General features: G+C 46.2%; 1 protein-coding gene across 12 annotated transcripts in view; it reads left to right on the top strand.

Moving 5' to 3' along the window:
- Positions 1-19,941, top strand: part of IKZF1 (IKAROS family zinc finger 1) — a 151,425-nt gene that overhangs the window by 85,978 nt on the left and 45,506 nt on the right. Inside the window, exon 1 of one of the 12 annotated variants that reach the window (XM_075586476.1) lies at positions 2,689-2,779. The exons of 10 other annotated variants lie outside the window; for them this stretch is intronic. The gene's annotated coding sequence lies outside the window, so the exon portion shown is untranslated. Of the gene's footprint in view, positions 1-2,688; positions 2,780-19,941 lie in introns of those variants that run through there. One more of the 12 variants, XM_075586475.1, reaches the window with a different exon arrangement.

Here is a 19,941-nt window from a genome sequence, read left to right on the forward strand (position 1 = left end):
GCACTTAATGTAAAGAACCCTTTCCTTTGTTGCTGGTGAAATCTCCTTTCCTTCAACATTAAGAGATGACCTGAGTCCTTTGTACAGCCTTTGGGATGAATAGTTCTTTTGAAAGCTCATTGTATTGTCCTCGAATATATTTGTATATGGTTATCATATCCCCTCTTAGACACCTCTTTTCTAATTTAGCTAGCCTCTCCTCGTAAATCATATTATCCACCCCCTTTATTAATTTGGTGGCTGAGATAAAATTCAGACATGAAAAGCTGGTGCACAGCTCGAAAAAACCAACGCTGGACATGGTGACCAATTAGAGCATTTATTGCTCTAAAAACATCAAAGTAGAGTCCTGACAGATCCTCTAACGGGTTTCACGCACAGGGCACTTTGTCAAAGAGTGATTTGTTAGAATGAGTTGTGCTTTGATATAGGATGTCCTGACCGATCCAATCAGATGCAAATTGATTGAATCAATTAATATGTCACAGAACAGATGTGATTATAAATGTGACTATCATATATCAAGGCTCAACCCTTTAGACAGAAAAAATTATTGTAGCAGGGTTCCTTCCCCCTGTCCCCTGGTACCCCGGCCTCCGGTTCTCCCGCTTACCTCCACTACAGCGGTGGAACGACGAGAGGTTGTGGCTGGCGCGCGCACACTTGGTGGGAGGGGGAGAGAGTGAGGGCAATGTAGGGAGCACTCTGTAGGCTCCGCGGCGGCCTGATTATCCAGGGTGCCACCATCTTGTGTACAATCATGCATGAGCAGAGGCATATTAGGTTCGGCGGCCATTATCAGGATCGCGTATGCGCAGTAGCAAGCACGAGTGGCGGCCATTACTGTTAGGCTCCACATGGGGAACTACAGCCCCCAGAATGCCATAGGGTTATTAGTCAGATGACAGACAGCGGCCAATAGGGTACCAAGATTCCCCTGCTAGGGAATCGATACATTTGGTGCGCTGGAGACCATGCCAGTTGGAAGGTAGAGTGTGCGTGTGCAGGGTGTCAGTGGCCCCTGCACTAGGCTAGAGACCCCCTTAGGCCCCAGCTAGGCCCCGACTCCCCGTATAGTTTGTGGCTGCTACAGGGACAGGCCCTGAGGGACACTGCCCATTAGCCTCACTAGTGTCAGGGACCTAGCAGAATGCCACACAGCAGTTGTGGCCTGTGGCCTGGGACCAGACCACCACCGAAAGACAAAGAGACTCTCTTCAGTGTGGGACACTCAAACCGGATACCACCCCACGTGGAGGCAGACGCCATCGTAGACTACGTCGCTGGATCAGCAGATCCCTTATCTCAGTCGGCACTACCGGGTGTGTGATCACCCGGCAGGTACCTCACCAAGTGCACCAACTATACACCTTCAGTTCTAGTGGGGCAGCGCTGTCTCACACATTGGGTGAGTTACTACTTGTGGACACCAGGGTGTTTGGGTGCTCAATGGCCCCTCTGTATTTTGGGGACTAGGTTGTCAGGTGTGGACAGAGTGTTGGAGAGTACGGCCGTGCGTGCGAGAGTAACCAATATGAAAATCCAATAAATTTATTTTTTATTTAAAAGATTAAGTCTATCACCTCCCCTGATGTGTGGTGCATTAAGTCTATCACCTCCCCTGATGTGTGGTGCACAATACCCTGTAGAATTAAAAGTTGTCTAGACCCCTTAATTGACATTCCGTAAAATGTCTGGACACTGGATGTGACAGGTCTTTCCTTTTAATTAAACGAGCATGTTCAGCAACCATTGTCTTTAAGGGTCTGATAGTCTGTCCCACATATCTTTTACCACAACTGCACCTGAGCACGTAAATGACAAAACTTGTGTGGCAGTTGATAAAAGTGGAGATCTTATAACTAGATTTGGGCTGTGTACTGTTCCATTTTTTCATGGCTTTGGCAAACCGGCACCATCCACAATAACAACATCTGTGGAACCCAACTGGTATACCATGGATCTGTTTAATATGAGAGGAATGAAAGACTCAGGGATACAGAGGATGCTAAAGATCTCACTTTCTTGAAAGTGAATCTCGGTCCCTCTTGTGTAATCGATTGAAGATCCTAATCTAACTTTAGAGTGTCCCAATGTCTATGGACTATCGTGCAAATTTGATTCACCTGATTGTTAAATTGAGTAGCAAATAAAGGGCTATGGACACATCTCTTATTTCTGCGTTTTTTTCCAACGGACTAGATCCTTTCTATCTGTTTATTTGGCCTGATCAAAGGCTACTTCTATATCATCCTTACAATAGCCTCTAAATGTGAATCTTGTACTAAGAGCCTTTGAATGTTCTAAAAATGAACCATCCTCTGAGCAGAGTCTTCTATTACGAAGAAATGACCCTTTAGGGATCCAACGAATAAAGGATCTCGGATGACTGTTTGCCGCATTGAGGAAGGAGTTCCTGGTGTGTGTTCTTATAAATGTCTGTTTGTATTAGGTTGTTCATGTCTATATAGAACGTCACATCAAGAAAATTAATATGATGGAAATTTGTTTCAAAAGTGAACTTTAAATTAATATAATTTTTATTTAAAGTGACAATAAAAGTGTTTAAAGTGTCTGTGTCACCAACCCATATGAAAATTAAATCGTCTATATAGCTTTTATAAAAAACAATATGCTGACGAAAACTATTTGTGCTACCATAAATGTGAATGTGTTTCCATAGACCCATAAAAAGGTTCGCATAGGAAGGGGCAAAGGAAGTCCCCATTGCAGTACCATTCTTCTGGAGATAAAACTGTGAATCAAATAAGAAATAATTGTGAGTAAATCAAAATAATACGTAATCAGTGATAAACGTGATATTGATAATGGTGAAAATTGCAAATAGTGTTGACTGGCCCGGAGGCCGTGATTGTGCTTAATAATGGTGTATGTGACGTCCATGGTAACCCACCGATAATCCCAGACAACTCCCTCCATAGCAAGCGGAAGATCTGTAGTATCTCGGATATAGGAAGGTAAACTAAATACCAATGGTTGTAGAAACCATCAACATATCGGGACACACCATCTCACAAAGATCAAATGCTCGACACAATGGGCCGGCCTGGAGGGCTGTCGAGCGATTTGTGGATATTTGGGAGATGGTGGAACACCGGTATGATAGGGTGTTAACAATTCAAAAACTGATGTTCTTTTGTATTGAGCACATGTAATGTGCTACCAAGTTCCAATAGATCTTGTAGATCCTGCAGAAATGCACTAGTGGGGTCTCTTTTTAAGTTTAGCATAGAGTACCTCATCTCCTAATTGTCTTAGGGCTTCAGCTCTATATTTAGATGTCGACTGAACGACAATTGCTCCCCCTTTATCGACACTCTTGATTACTATAGAATCGTTATCTCTAAGGATATTCAAATCTGATCTCTCTTCAGAAGTTAGATTGTCAAAAGTTGGTGTTGAAAAAGAAAATCCACCTGCTAAAATCCTGACTTCCCTCTCGACTAGCTTCTCTTATGCAGAGATACAGGCATACCCCGCTTTAAGTACACTCACTTTAAGTACACTCGCGAGCAAGTACATGTCGCCCAATAGGCAAACGGCAGCTCACGCATGCGCCTGTCAGCACGTCCTGAACAGCAATACCGGCTCCCTACCTGTACCGAAGCTGTGCACAAGCAGGGAGAGTATAGAGCCTGTTACACATGCGTTATTTACATCAGTTATGCACATATATGACGATTGCAGTACAGTACATGCATCGATAAGTGGGAAAAAGGTAGTGCTTCACTTTAAGTACATTTTCACTTTACATACATGCTCCGGTCCCATTGCGTATGTTAATGCGGGGTATGCCTGTATATGGACCCCTGGCAGAGCTAGGAATAAGTAGGGATTTTTTCCTGAGACCTGAGTCTGTGACCAAAAAAGGGGGATGAGTCAGTATCCTGACAACTTTCAAAGTGCAACTTTCTTGATATAACACTTCCATATATAATATAAATGTAGACTCTTTAAATGTACTGGAATGTGCATCAAAACCTGTAACGCTTGTATCATCAGTCTCATCTAATACATTCTGATCAGTGATTTTATTAGAAAAGAGCTTCTTAAGAGGTAGCTTACGAGTGTATTTCTGAAGGTCAATAATGATATTGAATAAATCAAAATGTGTATGAGGAGCCAAATTAAAACCCTTTTTTTTCGGGCTGTGCACCGACTTTTCCTGTCTGGATTCTACCTAAACCTTCAAGTAGTTTCCCCACTATTGATGTCAGTCTTACAGGTCTGTAATTCCCCGGTTGTGATTTAGCTCCCTTTTTAAATATAGGCACCACATCTGCATCACACCAATCTTGTTGTACTGGGCCTGTGGAAATTGAGTCCCTGAATATTAAATATAATGGCTTGGCTATTACTGAAATTAACTCCTTAGGAACTCTTGGATGTATGCCATCGGGGCCAGGTGCCTTATTTACTTTAATGTTATCAAGCCGCCTATGAAGTTCTTCCTCAGTTAAGCAATTGTTCGTTATTTTATTAATTTAAACCCATACAATTTCACGTTTTGCTGCTTTAAGAAAGGTTGGACAACTGTATTGTGATATCAACTCATAAAATATTTGCTATGGCATTTGGATATGACCACCCATTACCACACAAGTAAGGATATTGAGTGGTATACATTTGTTTCAGTATTTTTTAAAAAAATTTTTGCTGATTCTAACAAGGTACTGGTGAGTACATGCTGAAGTCACATGTAAACACAAATATGATTAGTTGTTTTGTTTCAAAGAAGGGGTGAGGGGCCATGTGAATTGGCACAGCCATAAACCAAAGTTCAAAATAATGTCTAGGTGTGAAGTTTATTCCTCAGATAAGTGCTTCAAATAGTTAGAGTCATATTTACTAAGTCCTACTCCAAAAGATACCTTCTAGTACTGCTTAATAAATATAGCCAAGTACAACCCATTCAACTGAAATAACATATTCAACTAAATAGGCTCTAAGGTGTCTTCTGTTCCCATTGGAGTAACCCTGCTGAGTAAATATGGTTCTATATGGCCCATTCAAGTGAATGTGCCATATGATATCTTCCAGCATGGAAGGGATCTTATGGTGTAGCACATTTTATTTAATATGGCCCTTAATACTTTATAGTAAAATTATTTCCAGGAACAATGTTAGTTGTGCATTTTTTACATGTAATCTATAGCATATTGTCATTAGTTTATAAATAGCTCACATTTTACTCTGACCTGAGTATCATTTGAAAAACATTCAATGTACAGTATGACTCTCCTGAGAATTCTTCCCCATTTTCTTGAGGATTTAAGTACTGACTATCAGCACTTCTGTCAATAAAGCTACACTGTAAGGATAAAGATGTTGCATTTTTGCTGATTAGGATCATAACTGGATGAGGAAGAAGTTATTTTGGGGGAGCTGATGAGATGATTTACTAATGTGGGAAGTGATGGTAATGCAGAATTGGGAGTTTTCATGAACTTTGGTGCAAGCTCTTCGGAAGCCAGCAAATCAAGGATAAAAATACAAATTTACTGTCAATCCATTTTGCTTTTAATTGAAAAAAAATGCATTCTTTAAAAAAGTTGATTTATGGTCGAAACCTATTCCAACTTCTCATTGCATGTTAATGAGACTCGAAAGGTTTAAACAGCTGTCTGTGAGTTAGTTTACTGGCTATGCACTTCTTTATCCCAGGCTGTGCTGAAAAGTTGCGTAATACGTCCGGCATACGCTAGTAGGGGTCCATGTAAAAATAGAAAAGAAAGGTGACACTGTGCTCATGTGCATGTCATTACCCAGAATCCCTAGCTGTAATGGGAGCATTGTATGCTAAGAGCTAATGGTGAAAAGCAGGGTTGCAGAGCTGTCTGAGACATGAATGTGCTCACAAGTGATATTAGCATAACATTGGTCCATCCATGACACCATTCAAAGTTTTACTAGCTGTATTGTTCCTGGAGAAGTGTAGATTCGTTGTAGACTGTGATATCGTTTAGATCAGGGGTGTGAAAACTGGGGATGTGCACCCCAGGGCGTGGGGATTTTTTCCAAGGGGGCTTGGTGGTAACAGTGCCCCCGTAATTCGACGAAGGCATTTAAGTAAAATGCCAGGGGACCGCACGAGGCCTCTGTAAATTCCCTTACCTTGGCTTCCAGCGACGTATTGTCATGGCAATGCGGCGGGTCCCGTGATGTCACATTGCCATGGCAAAATTATGTCACATGACCATGCTGTGTCATTTGATGCCAGAGCCAAGGTAAGGGGGGGGGGCGCGAGCAGGAGGGGGGCAGTCTGTATTTTGTGGAACCCCTTTATGGATTTGAAAGTTTTAACCATATCCCCCAATCTCCCTTCTATCCTCTAAGCTGTACATAGTGAGGTCCTTTAGTCTTTCCTGATAAATATTGAGTAAAATTGAGGAAATCAACAGACACCATTTCTATTTTCTTTAGAAAGTCTTTTTTATTGTCATCAAATGACTACATCCCTTCCTTTATGTAAGATCTGTGCATTTCTTTCTTCCTATAAGGCTAGTTTTAGTACAGTACTTGGCAGAACGTTTTCATTGGTATAGCACAGGCTACCTCCAGCTTCAATAAGTAAAGTAGTGTCTAATTTTTAACAAACAAAGGACCCACATCTTTTAATTCTCCCTGCTTTCTTTGGCTTTTTTTTTTATCTTTCCCTCTGTTTCTGGGACACATTTAGCAATACCATTATATTTGTGTCTCGTGCATTGAGCTAAAAGCTGTAGAAGCTTGGGCAGGAAATACCTTTTTTTATATTACTACGAGACATGTTTTAGGGATTTTTGAACTTTAAATGTTGTGGTTTAAAAAAATTAAAATGTAAGAGCTGTTTGGGAAACTGACATCTTTATTTTTGGACAAGTGGCAGATAACATCTCTCCTATACACTTGGTTTACATTATCAAAAGACAACCTAAAGGCAAATAATATGTGCACTTGTTTCCTGTTTAGAAAATTGACTTTGAATATGAATCTTCCCTATTCAGAAAAGAACCACGTTTGGTTTAAAGGTATCAATATACAAGGTATTCATTATTACAGTAAAGTGTTGCTCACAAGCCAATGATGTGCAGTATTGCTCATCCTAAATAATGTTTTATTAAGAGAAGTAGAACATAACTATGAAATGTTTGCATGGTACCAAAATATTGTATAAACGTCCCCAGGAACTATTAATGAGTGGAACTGAGCTATAGGTACTGTATGTTGCCAAGCAGGGAGGCCTTACATGTTTGTTTGATTTTTGGTGATGGGCAGGCTTCATTCACCGGTCACCTCACCCATTTTTCTACATATACCCATATTTTAATTATCTCTACACATAAACTGAATTCTTAGATAAGTGATAATTTGAGCTTTTGACTTGTTAGGGGCTGGACTGCTAAAAGGATCAACTTTCTCCCAAAACGTCAGTAACATAATTACATGGTGCCCCACAACTGTCAAGGTCTAAGGTGCCGATGACATTTTAATGGGATAATAATACAAAAATTTTTTGCCTTAGGTGGGAAGCAGGGGTCACAAAACTCAATTCTGGAAATGAACCGTGTTAATTTCCGCTCCAGGCACCCTCTGCTTTCTCGAGCTACATACCTATGAAGGGGCTGCCGGTATCTGCCATGCTTCATTGTTCAATATGGCTCTTTAAAGGTCTAACATCCTGTAGGCCAATAGGAAGCCGCAACATCATCAACATCATCACTTGTGGCTTCCTATTGGTCTGTACGACGCCGGACCATTAAAGAGGATTGATAGACCGGAAGCACCTTCAAAAGGTATATATCTCAGAGAACAGGGGGTCCCCGGAGCGGAAAATAATGCTTGTTCCCTGAAGGAGGAAGAGATAGAGAAAGATAGAGAGAGCATATTTCCCCGGTATCTCAGGTGCGTTCATGGGGATCTCCCCAGATGTTGTATAGAGGAGTTTTTTCTCTAAAAAAGTGATGGAACAGTACGAGTTTAAGATTGCACAATATGAAAAGAGAGGAATATGATTCCCAAGAATCGGTGCTCCAGAGTGTTCAAGTGATAGTCGTATCCTTATTGTAATGTTCATAAAATCAGAAGATCCGGATCATCCATAATAGCAATGGAAAGGATAAGGACCACAATCAATAATATTCCCGGTTTTGGAGAGAAACACTTGAGTAGTAGTATCTAGAGGGGATGTCAATAGAATGTCAAAGTAGGACAGACTTTGACCCCCTCACAACATACAAGGTTCAATTTCCTGGGATAAGGCTCAAAACAGCAAAAGTGTATGAAAATTCTTTTACTCACAACCATGTAGACAGTGTCCTGAGGTAGCGTGCTCCCTGCTTGCAGTTGAAAACCAGAAAATGTAATCCGGTGGGGGAAGAGAAAGGCGGTGCACTACTGAAAAATGATAAGGCTGGATCGCTCAGATATATATTAAAAACATATTTATTGGGCCATAAGAAACATTATAAAATGTAAAGAACTAGCAGAGAGAACTGTTATGCGTTTCGCGCATTGGCAAAGATTGCATTATGATCTCTAATTACTGTATTAAACTGCAATAGTGCTGTTTTATGAAAAGTCTAATTAAAGTCAGTTCTGTGTGATAATACCCCTCGATCGGCATTATTGCATTTCATTAATAAACTCCCTGTGATCCTATTGGTGCCAACTTTTTTGTTGTGACAATATGTCAATGACATTTGCATCACATTTTCTCCACATGCATCATTGAGAGATTTGGGGAGTTGTTATACTGTCGGTGCATTTATGGGACGAGTTGAAACCAAATACACCATTATAATGAGATTTGTCATAGTTTGCATCTATAATTGGGACAGTTATTATTTTTTAAATCCACGTGTGCTTCAGAGATCAGTATTAAATGGAAGAAATGTGTATTAAATCTTTCATACGTTGCATTTCAGTGTAGATTGATGCCAGATCAGTCTTGCACCAGGTAAAAGAACAAACTGATACTGTACATATCTCGAGTTTTTTGTGTATGGGCTGCTTTTGCAGACCCACTTTTTTTTATAGTGTGAATAGGAAGCTGGGGAAAAACAAGCTCACGTTTTGCTGGGATTTGAAAAAATATATATATATAAATAAAATAACCTGAACCGGGGTTCTCTTGGAGGCAGCTCGCCCTGTTTTTACATCCGGTTGCCACCTTCAGACTCGAGAGATATGGCCTTTTTTAAAATATATTTGCAGCACCCCTACACATTCTATTATCATATATTCAACTCTGCACTTCTGCACTTGTCGATTCTGGTTCTCAAGGGTCGTACCTTTCTATGGATAATGACGACTTGAAGAACCAGGACTAGATCAGTGTTTTTCAACCAGGGTTCCTAGGAACCTTTGGGTTCCTGAGCATCCCTTAAGGGTTGCATGCAATTTTCAGGTCGTTTGAAAATGGTACCAAATATAGAAGAATTTACAATGCATCTGATCTCAGACGTGCTAATAGAGAAGGTTGCAGTTCCTTATGTAGCCCTTTTTGTGAACCCCTGCACTAAGGAACTACTGGTGTTGTGTGTTACCTGCGGCTTCAGGAGCTCTAAGCCTCCGCTGTTGGGGAGCCTGGGGTCATACCCTCACTTATCATGGTGCAGCGCCTCCACTTACCCAGGATCCCCATAGTAGAGGATCTACCCTGAGCAAGAAAACATAACAATCGTATTGTGCAACAGGCAACCTTTTACTATTGATATTAACTAATGGAATCTTGCAGAGTATACATAACATGCGTAAGACCCTTATACTCTACAATCACAACATAACACACTGTGGCTCGGCCACACCTTGATAGGGATAATGTTCTGTACACAGGTGGCTCTGCCACTCTCCCAAGGAGTATGTCCTGCAACTATTAGCTGTATGGAATAGTTTGATGGCACACTAGTGCCCCCAATTAGTTAGTGGGAGGCGGGATCAGCGCCTGGTGACCGATGTAGGTGCACTTGTTGACTAACGATACCTTCCGGTCACTACGGTGACCACACCACTTCACAAAGGGTCCGTAGTGTTGATCCAGCCTTGCGCCGACACTCCGCTATGCTGTGTGGTCTGTTCTCCAGACCAAGATGGCGTCCGCGACTCCGCAGCTGAACCCGCACTAAGGGAATACGTCCCTAACTGCTACGGCCATCCCTACAAAAGCGGCACCCTACGAGGACAGGGGTAATGCTCCTGGGGGCTGGGGAATGTCTCTGACCTAAGCGGAAGGGTCACTGACCCTCCGCTCCCGCACACGAGGTTCCGCCACCTTCCTCCTTCACCTCTCACTCGTGTCTCCCACCGCCCACACGCATCCTCTCTCTCCATCCAGAGTCTCGCACCCTATTGGTCCTCAGCCTCAGCTGACTCTCCCACAGTTCAGAGTTCAGAGTGCAACCCCCAAAGTCCCTCCAGATTGGTTGCCTTTCGCGCGCTTCCCTCGCGCATGCGCAGCCTGACTATTCACACAGTGACCTTACTGGCAAAAGAACAGTATGGCGCTTCCTTTATTAGTGACAGCGCGGAACCCTCATATATATGTATACACATCCTTACATTCTCCCCTCTCCAGAATCCAACGTCCCCGCTGGACTACCTAAACAACATATATAGGAACTTATTTACACAGCCCTCTTTTCCCTAGATTAGGTTACACATTTCGTTGAACAGTACCACCATAGCTTGCATTCTATGCCGAGCCCACTGCTGAGCCTCATAATGGGGTGCCCCAAATTGATCATATGCCATTCGCATGGGAGGCTGACTGGTTCTTTGACTTCGCCGAGGTTGATTCTCCTCTGCTTCCTCTGCAGAGTATCCAGTCTCAACTGGTGTTTCCATCTCTACCCTTGAGGGGTTTTCAGCATTAGTACAGTCTCTCTGGGGTGTGAAACATGGGCTTTGTGGATCTAGGGACTGACTCACTGGAGTCAGATTGTCGATGTTCGGGCCAAGAGGCTCTTTACCCGTGGCTCCTTCGGGAGATGCCCCCGCGGCCGGAAGGCCCCTTTGAGAGGTTCCTTCCATCGGATCCTCAGAGGTGGCAAATTTTACAGTCTCTAGGCCATCCTCTGGGTTTTCAACTTCTCCATCTATTGGCTTAGCGGGTAATTCAAACTCGTCGTTCCCTACTTGAGGTATGGGAAGTAGGTGATTCCTATGCCACACTTTTACGCGGCCTTCGGAGTCCTTGATCCGATACACAGGAAGGCCAGGCATCTGTGACTCCACCTCGTACACACCTTCCCGCCACCGGTCCGCCAAACTCCACCTCGTACACACCTTCCCGCCACCGGTCCGCCAATTTATGTTTCCCAGGAACACCTAAGTTGCGTAAGAGGACCGCGTCCCCGGGGTGAATTTCCTTGTGACGTACTTTGTGATCGTAGCGTCTTTTATTTCCCGCATTCAATTGCGCTGCCGTTCGTTCAGCCAATTTATAATAGGCCTGCTGCAGACTGTCCCTTAGCCGCTGTACATATCGAAAATGCGTTCTGTTGGATACCCCATCGGTAGATATCCGCAGTCGCACATCCACCGGTAACCGTGCTTCTCTTCTAAACATCAAAAAGTACGGGGTGTACTCGGTGGACTCATGCCGGGTACAATTATACGCATGTACCAACGTCTCCACGTGCTTACTCCACTCTGTCTTTTGTGGGCTTGTCAGAGTTCCTAACATATCTAACAAGGTGCGACTGAACCGCTCGGGCAAAGCATCCCCTTCGGGGTGGTACGGGGTGGTACGTGACTTGGCAATGTTCAGTAGTGTGAGCAATTCCTTTATCAGCGTACTCTCAAAGTCCCTGCCCTGATCAGAGTGAAGACGATTTGGTAATCCATAATGAATGAAATACTTTTCCCACAGGACTCGGGCCACCGTTACGGCCTTCTGATCTTTCGTAGGGAACGCTTGGGCGTACCTGGTGTAGTGGTCAGTGATCACGAGAACATTGCTAATGCCCCGGCTGTCGGGCTCAATACAGAGAAAATCCATACACACCAGATCCATGGGGCCCGAACTTTTCAAGTGTGCCATGGGAGCCGCCCTGGTGGGCAGTGTTTTCCTTTGTAAGCAGCGATTACACCTTCGACAATGCTGCTCCACGGACTCTCTCATCCTAGGCCAATAGAACCTATCCTGTAGTAGCCCAAATGTCTTATCAATGCCCAGATGGCCATGGTCATCGTGAAGGGCCCGAAGGACCATAGTCCTCAAGCGTTCCGGTAGAAACAGCTGACGCCGATCGGGATGGTTATGATATGGTATCACCCGATATAACAAACAATTGTCCATTTCGAACTTCCCAAACTCATTCAACAGGAGTTTCACCAAGTTTTTGGGAGCTTGCTTAAGTATAGAAGGATTATCTTGTTGTACCGCTTGACGGGCCAGCTCCACTATGGGGTCTTGAGTTTGGTAATGCACTAGGTCCCTCCACGAGATGATATTATCTTCCGTGATATTCATCCCTTCTCGACCTTGATAGGCCCGAGGAATGGCTCGCGAGTGGCATCCCAAAGAGTCAGCAACCCGTAATTCCGAGAATGCTACCTGATTGTCGACTACCGCAGCCACGGAGCATAGAGCACGAATCCCGGGACCCGGTATTTCTTCCCATACTTCCTCATCAGGGGTAGATTGAAGGCCAGGTCGACGAGACAGGGCGTCGGCACCTATGTTGGTGGGTCCGGGTACGTATTTAAGGTTGAACCTGTAGTTGGCCAGGGCAGCTAACCAACGGTGTCCCGTGGCGTCCAATTTGGCAAACGTATTTATATATGTCATGGGGTTGTTGTCCGTGCGTACTTCGAACTGTACCCCATACAGGTAGTCGTGCAGCTTGTCCACCACTGCCCATTTTAGGGCCAAGAATTCCAGTTTATGGACCGGATAGTTCTGCTCACTAAGTGTCAAGCTTCGGCTCGCATAGGCCACTGGACGTAGCCCTGTCTCATACTTCTGATGCAATACAGCCCCCAGCCCACTAAGGCTAGCATCTACATGTAGGACATATTCCCGTTCTGGATCCGCATAGGCCAAGACCGGGGCCTGAGTGAGGCTAGTCTTTAAGTTCAGGAATGCCTGTTCACATTCTGGGGTCCATTTCTCCCCAAAGGGTGTTTGCGCCGTGACCCCCTTTCTCTCGGTTTCTACCTTTAGAAGATCGTTCAACAGCTTGGCTTTGCTGGAGTAGCCTTCCACGAACCGCCGGTAATAGCCACAAAATCCCAAGAACGACCGCAACTCTTGGACATTATGAGGCCTAGGCCAGTTCACCACCGCTTCTATCTTCCCGGGATCGGTGGACACCCCTTCGGCCGATACGATGTGGCCCACATACGTCACGGAGGACCGACAGAATTTACATTTGTCCAGAGACAGTTTGAGGCCCTCCTCCTGAAGTCTATCCAGTACCTTCATTAGTCTCTCGGAGTGTTCTTCTAGAGTTCGCCCGAACACTATAATGTCATTCAGGTACACTAAGCATTCTTGCGGGTTCAGGTCTCCGAGAGTCTTTTCCATTAATCGCTGGAACGTGGCGGGTGCCCCACAGATCCCTTGCGGCATGCGGGTGAACTGATAAAACCCTAATGGGCAGATGAAGGCCGTCTTTTCTTGGTCCTCCTGGCCCATGGGTACCTGGTAATACCCTGACCTGAGATCGAGTACGCTGAACCATGTACTTCCCGTCAGAGCGTTCAGTAGATCTTCGATTCGGGGCAGCGTGTATTGATCGGGAATGGTGCGGGTATTTAGGGTTCTGTAGTCCACGCATAGACGTACGGTCCCGTTCTTTTTGCGGACTACCACGATGGGTGATGCGTAAGGACTTCGGGATCCCTGCACGATCCCAGCCCTCTCCATTTCGGCGAGTAACCTCCTCACTTCGTCTACGTCCCGTGGTGCGAGCCGTCGGGAACGTTCCCGGAAGGGAGTAGCATCGCTCATTCGGATAATGTGGCGGGCACTGCGGCTGCACCCCACATCCATGTCACTGGTGGAGAACACATGTCGGCGCTTTTGTAACTCGATCCGCAGCCTTTCCCTCCATTCCTCTGGGAGCGAATAATCCCCAAAGTCGAATTCTAGCCGGGATCCGGAGGTATGACCATAGTTACGGGGACGCCCCGTTACGCCCTTCTCTTCGGGGGTCACGGGGTATATTCTGCCCAGCGGCTAGCGCCGATCAATGCTCATGGGATATGGGGAGATGTTCCGCACGTATACCCAGGTGCGCTCAGGGATTTTTCCAGGCCACTTTTTGACGGAGGCCAACACCTCGTAGCCCAGCCGGTGCTCATCCTGGGCCACACTTTCTAGGGAGAAGAGCTGATCCTCCGGGCGTCGGTCCGGGTAGTGACATGCGGCGACCATCATTCTTCCTTCCCCCGGGGGAATTTGAGTCAGTCCCCACTCTTGGCTATAGAGCATCCCATGCTCCTCTTCAGTCGCGATTTTGCCGCAGACCTCTTGGAGGGCGGGGCAGGCGGCTAGGGCCAGCAGCGGGGCTTCTCCCGCCTCTTGCAAATACATGCGGAACACCGCGCGTACAATGTCAGCGTTAGTACCCAAGATGATCGGAGCGCTGGGGTGATCCTGAGGTTCAGGGAACACTAAGGCCTCCACTTCCATGGGATGATGTTTACCAGTGTTCAGTTGGGGAATGTCTAACTGCACCTTTACTACGCCGTCTATGGGGTAATCCTCATGACTCAATCCCCTCAGTCGCAAGGCATCCACAGAGAGTAACGGTAATCGATGTAGGTGTTGATCGTAGAAGGGCCGGTATACGATGGTCACCTGAGATCCCGTGTCCAGCAATGCGGCGGCGTAGATGCCCTCGATAACTACCCGAATAATGGCGGCAGGGCCGATTCGGCTGCTTGGGGATGGTGGCGACGCCTCTCCATCCTCCAGGGTCTTGCACGGCATCGACTGCGCGGGCCGGGACGCCGTTTTCCGTAAGGTGGGGCAACGGGCACTCAGATGTCCCATCTTTCCACACGCGTAGCACTGAATCTGGCTGAGGTAATTCTCGCTTCTCCTGGTTGGTAAACTTCGCCCGGTCGGGAGACGAGGCCGGGGCGTCACTGGTGCGCTGGCGTCCTCGGGGTCGGGGTCCCCAGGTTCGGGCACGTCGGCCTTGGGTTCCACTTTCTTGACTTCCTTACTTCCGGGCGGGGGCTTTTTCCCAGGAGCCAGGTCACGTTCTAACAACACCGTCTCGTGCGCTTGGACCCGATCCATTAGGTCGTGAAACGATAAGGCTTGCCCGGGCGTTAGACAGCTACTGACCCGCACCGACACGGGGTGTAGGGGTAGGAGCCCCCTCAACAGCTGAGTGGTGTGCAGTCCATTGGCTTCTATCCTTGGCAACACGCCCTTCCTCACCAGATTCCATAAGTCCAGGTGTAGTCGCCTGAGGAAGTCGGATACCATTTCCCCTTCCTTCTGGGCTAACACGTGGAATTTGGCCATCAACGCATAAGTGTCCACCGGAGCCCCATACGCCTTTGTCAGGCAGTAGATGAGATCTGCTGCATCAGCCTCCGGGTTGTCATCTCGGTAGTAGTGCACCATGTGGGACGCGGGGGGCCGTAAGCACTCAACGATGCGTTGTCTTCGGACCGCGTCCGTGCAGGTCCATTCAGGCAGCACCTGTTCTGTATGATCCAACCAGTCCTCTATCCCTACTTCCCCTTGGGGCGTGGGTTTCTCACCGGAGAAGGCCTTTAACTTCCTATACTGGAGCGACTGGGTTGTGTTGTGGAGAGCGGCTGCTATCGCGGGGATAGAGGTGTCTCCCGGTAAGCTATCCCCGACTGCGGGGTAAGTGTCCAGTTTTGATAGGCTAAGTCGGTTGAGGCCAGACCGCAGGCCTGGCGGGGTGGACGAGGAGCCTAGGTTCAGGGCTGCTGGCCAGCGAGGTTGCAGGCCACGGTCAGGGGAGTGGTCTGGGCCCCCAGTCGCGGCACCTTCTGCGGTTGTATACTCTCTCTGTGGGGTGGAAGTGGCCAGGGGCGCAGGGGTGTCCACCTGGACTATGGGGCAGCGCACCCCCGGGGCCTCGGGCAGCAGCAGTATACGGGGCAAGGCCTCGGGGCATATATCTTGTTCAGTGGCATACAAGACCCGGCGCCAGGCCTGGTCGCGGTCATAGAAATGGTCTTGTACTTGGGCATTGTCCAGGAGCGGGAGCTTGCGGACCTGCTCGGTCACTGTACCTAACGAGATCGTGGCGGGAACATGGCCCAGCGCGAAAGCACGATTCAAGGGAATCCCGCACCGCTGGGCCCACTCGAGCGCCGAGGGCACCGACATGATGTGGGTTGGTTGCACAATAGAGAAAAAAATGTGGGGGCACCCCAGGTCTAAGTCTCTCAGCTGCGCCTCCAAATGTAGCCCTTTTTGTGAACCCCTGCACTAAGGAACTACTGGTGTTGTGTGTTACCTGTGGCTTCAGGAGCTCTAAGCCTCCGCTGTTGGGGAGCCTGGGGTCATACCCTCACTTATCATGGTGCAGCGCCTCCACTTACCCAGGATCCCCATAGTAGAGGATCTACCCTGAGCAAGAAAACATAACAATCGTATTGTGCAACAGGCAACCTTTTACTATTGATATTAACTAATGGAATCTTGCAGAGTATACATAACATGCGTAAGACCCTTATACTCTACAATCACAACATAACACACTGTGGCTCGGCCACACCTTGATAGGGATAATGTTCTGTACACAGGTGGCTCTGCCACTCTCCCAAGGAGTATGTCCTGCAACTATTAGCTGTATGGAATAGTTTGATGGCACACTAGTGCCCCCAATTAGTTAGTGGGAGGCGGGATCAGCGCCTGGTGACCGGTGTAGGTGCACTTGTTGACTAACGATACCTTCCGGTCACTACAGTGACCACACCACTTCACAAAGGGTCCGTAGTGTTGCTCCAGCCTTGCGCCGACACTCCGCTATGCTGTGTGGTCTGTTCTCCAGACCAAGATGGCGTCCGCGACTCCGCAGCTGAACCCGCACTAAGGGAATACGTCCCTAACTGCTACGGCCGTCCCTACAAAAGCGGCACCCTACGAGGACAGGGGTAATGCTCCTGGGGGCTGGGGAATGTCTCTGACCTAAGCGGAAGGGTCACTGACCCTCCGCTCCCGCACACGAGGTTCCGCCACCTTCCTCCTTCACCTTTCACTCGTGTCTCCCACCGCCCACACGCATCCTCTCTCTCCATCCAGAGTCTCGCACCCTATTGGTCCTCAGCCGACTCTCCCACAGTTCAGAGTTCAGAGTGCAACCCCCAAAGTCCCTCCAGATTGGTTGCCTTTCGCGCGCTTCCCTCGCGCATGCGCAGCCTGACTATTCACACAGTGACCTTACTGGCAAAAGAACAGTATGGCGCTTCCTTTATTAGTGACAGCGCGGAACCCTCATATATATGTATACACATCCTTACACTTATAATGCATCTGATCTCAGACGTGCTATGAGAGAGGCTTGGAGTTCCTTAAAATGCATCGGATCTCAGAGTCACTGTTAGAGAGGGTTGGGGTTCGTTACAATGCATCTATTCTTAGACGCGCTACTAGAGAGGGTTGGGGTTCCTTACAATGCATCTGATCTCAGATGCATTACTAGAGAGGGTTGGGGTTCCTTACAATGCATCTGATCTCAGTCGAGCTATTAGAGAAGGTTGGAGTTCGGGAGAATTTCACAATATAATTATAGGGTTTCTTAACCAAAAAAAGGTTAAAAAAACAAAACACTGGTCTAGTCTGGTCACAGTGGCAAGTAGTAGTGTAAAGAAATTCCATTGTCAACTCTAGGTAAATCTTAATTAAAATAATTATGTTACTATTATGTAACTATTGCAAGCAGTTTTCTTTTGGGAAAAATAGTTTTATTCCAGATAATTTCTTTAAGATCTTTAACTATTCCAGAATTAAAAAGGCAGTCGTCTGAGCTGCTGCTGTAGCTTTAAAGCCTTCAAATGTATATTATGCGTCAGTAACGCATATGGCTCCATTTCAAAATTCTAAATAACATGTATCTTTATTAATTGCTGGCATTGGGACATGAGTCGAAAAGGGGTTACAGTGATCATTAAAGTTTTAAACCGGGATTATCTGAACCGGCTGGCAGCAAAGCAGTTAAACTGGTAAAAAGCAGCCAGACATTGGAGATCGAGCTCAGCAAAAAAAAAAAGTTTAGTACAAAAGGCAAAAATAAAAACAGACATCCTATTAAAAAAAAAAAAGCCACCAAATGCAATTCCTTATGTGTGCTTCCCTTTCTGTCACTTCTCCATAACTCTTTGCATTTCAGTTAGGCAGCTTCTGCGACGTCAGGTTCCCCTTTTCCTGTATTCCTATATTTCATTATTTGCACTTGTTCCTCTTCGAGTGCTTATACAATAGACCAGTGATGTGGAAACACAGTTACAATAAAGCATGCAAACCACAGCCAATGTTTTTTTCATGGCTCGGGGTTGGGGGGAGGGAAGCAGGACTGGCTTTGAGGTGGAGGACATTCAAGTTTTCATTCCTATTTTTTCAAGTGCGATTTGATGTCACTGAAAATAAAGGGATATTTTGCACGAATGGTGGTGGCCTTTTTATATCCCACAGAAAAAACAAAAAGTGCAGGGTTTAAAATAGGGCATACTGCATCTTAAAGCAGAAATCCATGTGTTTTTCTTTATATTCTTTTTTTCATTTTTGACTAATACAAAATGATACAGGTCTGAAGCAAGGGGTCTCCGGAGCTCCACCCCATTACTTTCAACTCCGGGGACCCTCTGCATCCGGAAATTCTTACCTTCCTAGTATGTGCCAGTAGTCTCTCCAGGGTTCACTATATGTCTGATTTTCAAAGCTCCGGGGCCTTGCGGGCCAATAGGAAGCCTTGACTTCACCCGGTGTGGCTTCCTATTGGCCCATGTGACAAAAGAGATTTAAACTGCAGATGACTGCAGAGAGATACTGGCAACCTCCCTCGGAGGTAAGTATCTCTGGAATCAGAGGGTCCCCGGAGCTGAAATTAATGGGGTTCAGCTCCGACGACCCCCTGCCTCAAACCTGTATTTAAATTTTTTTTTTAAACAAAAATGAAGAAAAACAAATGGCCTGTATTGCACTTTTTCAACCAAAATAATTTTTATTGAGTGCATGGTACAATAATCACATACTCTTCCAACCCATTATCTTATACAAAGGTATCCATAACAACTCTTTTTGTAAATAAATTCACAAAAGACAGACTGGGGTTACAAACAGACCAACAGGACCTACAGACAGACTACACCGGGGAGGAGGTAGGGAAGGGGGGGGGAGAGGTTGCCACAGAACGATGTCGACTCCGCTGGGCGCATCTTAGAGGCTGTGGTTTTCGTTGAGGTCTGGGTTCTTGAGTTTGGTAGGCTTTTGGTCTCAGAGGACTCGCAGTAACAGCAGCTATGCTTATCTTTTTCTTTACTTAGTTTAGTGAACCTCTAATCTTGTCAAGGATCTAAGGCCTTCTGTCCACTACACTTCATCCAAGGAGAACGCGCCTACATCTATTAAAGCAGTATGTTGGAGGCATTAACCCCTGGGATATCGTTTAGGTCTAGCCATGGTGACCATACTTTGAGAAAATTTGTGCCGGTGTCGTTAACTAGACTCGTTAACTGTTCCATCCGGCAGACGTGCCAAATTCGATTTCTAATTTTTGGGATATTTGGTAGATCCGGTTGCTTCCACAATGCTGCGAGTTCGCACCTCAGGGCAGTTGCAAAATGTGCAATTAATTTGTGCACCGACCTGTTTAGCCCCGGGGTGCCTCTGGCCAGCAGAAACAACCAGGGGTCCAAAGGGATCGTGCAGTCGAGAATTCTCTGAAGCCAATTCCTGAGTTCCTCCCAGATTGGGAGTACTTTGGTGCAGCCCCACAG

Source organism: Ascaphus truei, chromosome 2, assembly GCF_040206685.1.
Source record: "Ascaphus truei isolate aAscTru1 chromosome 2, aAscTru1.hap1, whole genome shotgun sequence".
In the NCBI taxonomy this organism is placed as follows: Eukaryota; Metazoa; Chordata; class Amphibia; order Anura; family Ascaphidae; genus Ascaphus; species Ascaphus truei.